The sequence below is a fragment of the Cucurbita maxima genome, unplaced genomic scaffold (assembly GCF_002738345.1).
Source record: "Cucurbita maxima cultivar Rimu unplaced genomic scaffold, Cmax_1.0 Cma_Scf00026, whole genome shotgun sequence".
In the NCBI taxonomy this organism is placed as follows: Eukaryota; Viridiplantae; Streptophyta; class Magnoliopsida; order Cucurbitales; family Cucurbitaceae; genus Cucurbita; species Cucurbita maxima.
This window is the reverse complement of record NW_019272042.1, coordinates 3,616,571-3,618,519: the sequence shown is the minus strand read 5'-3', so window position 1 is coordinate 3,618,519 and position 1,949 is coordinate 3,616,571. Positions and strand designations below refer to the sequence as shown.

Below are 1,949 nucleotides of genomic sequence, written 5' to 3'. Positions count from 1 at the left end.
ATGTGGGAGTGCCCTGATTTCTACCCAGTTTCCCACTTCGGTAGATTTGGCTTGGACACGTCGGTGATGGGAAATTGGTTTAAACATGTGTTGAAGGTGAGCTTGGAGATGACTAGATATGAGTATTATACGCTGGGGAAGTATTATCCGATGACGGACAAGTATGTTCCCGATAATACCTCGGCGGATGGGTGGAGTGGGCTGAGGTATGACTATGGCAATTTCTATGCTTCCAAGTCGTTCTATGATCCGATGAAGAAGAGAAGGGTTTTGTGGGGTTGGGCTAATGAATCTGATAGTGTCCAGGATGATGTTTCCAAGGGATGGGCGGGAATTCAGGTTTGTTTTAGATCCAATGTGCTCCGTTTTGTTCTTTTTTTAATTGAATTTGTTCTATTTTGTATTTGGGTCAACCTTTTCTTTCTCCTTTTCCTAGGCGATTCCTAGGACGGTGTGGTTGGATCCCAATGGAAAGCAGCTCTTACAATGGCCAGTTATGGAGCTCAATAGGCTGAGACGGAAGATAGTTATGATGTTAAATCAAAAGCTAGTCAAGGGACAAAATGTTGAGATCAAAGGAATTACTGCGGCTCAGGTTGTTTAATTTATAACGAATCCGATCTTAACCCAAATCCCCGACAGTGGTTTGTAGCGGGTTAAGAAGATGTGAAAGCACCTCTAAGATTTAAGGGAACAAACTGGGTGTCATTTGATCGATTGTTTCTTGTGTTTTATACAGGCCGATGTTGAAGTTATCTTTAGCTTTTCGAGTTTGGATAACGCGGAGGCATTTGATCCAAGTTGGGTTGACGCGCAAGCCGTGTGCAGTCAGCTGGGATCCACGGCCCAAGGTGGTGTCGGACCCTTTGGGCTTTTGACTCTGGCTTCAGAAAACCTCGAGGAGTTCACTCCTGTGTTCTTCAGGATCTTCAAGGCAGAGGCTAATCACGTGGTTCTTATGTGCTCTGATGCAAGAAGGTAGCTTCAATTCCCTTATCAAAGGACCTTATAATTATTTTTTCATATTTACAAAGCTTTGGTTTCTCTCTTTTGGTGTAGCTCATCTTTGAAAGATGGATTATACAAGCCGACATTTGCGGGTTTCGTCGACATCGATTTGTCGAGTAAAAAGCTCTCATTAAGAAGCTTGGTACGTAAAGTCATAGTCCAATACATTCTCGCACCGTATCGACAAATCTAAACTATGTATTATTGTGCAGATTGATCACTCGGTGATAGAGAGCTTTGGTGGGGGAGGAAAAACATGCATAACTTCGAGGGTATACCCAACAAAGGCGGTGTTTGGGGATGCTCATTTGCATGTTTTCAACAATGGAACAGTGTCTATCACGGTGGAGTATTTAAGTGCTTGGAGTATGAGAAGTGCTTGGGTGAACTAAGTCATTTTTAAGTTGGAACAGCTTTCTAACCGCTAATAATGTTAGAACTAACTCTTAGTTTTTGTTTAATTAAGGTTGTAATGGTAGATTAGCCTCCTTTTTTGTCTATGAATAAAGAGTTAGATTTTCAGAATTTCCCTTTGTTGATCTTTATTAATTTATAAATACTTTTTATACATAGTATTATAACAATTAATTCTATAGACCACCCTTGACACACCTCAGCATAGGAATAAATAAAGTATAAACAAGTTAAAAATATACTTTTAAAAATTCAAATTAAAAAAATTAATAAAGAAATAATTCCTTTTTCATGGAGGTCCTTGCTTTCATAAAGTTATTCTTCTCATATTTCAAGTTATAAGATCTTCATGTATTTCTTACATTCATATATTAATTTTTTTAAATAATAAACCATTAACCCTAATGTTTTCTTCCTTGATGCTTTAAAGTTTTGAAATACCTTCCTCCTCTTCAATAAGAAAATCATGTAACACGAGTTACATTTCTACTAGTTAGAAGTGAACTCGAGTAGGGTTGAAAAAATCT

The 1,949-nt window shown here is 38.3% G+C and overlaps 1 pseudogene; it reads left to right on the top strand.

The window, feature by feature from the left end:
* Positions 1-1,514, top strand: part of LOC111499278 — a 2,146-nt pseudogene extending 632 nt beyond the window's left edge.
* Positions 1,515-1,949: the final 435 nt, after the last annotated feature.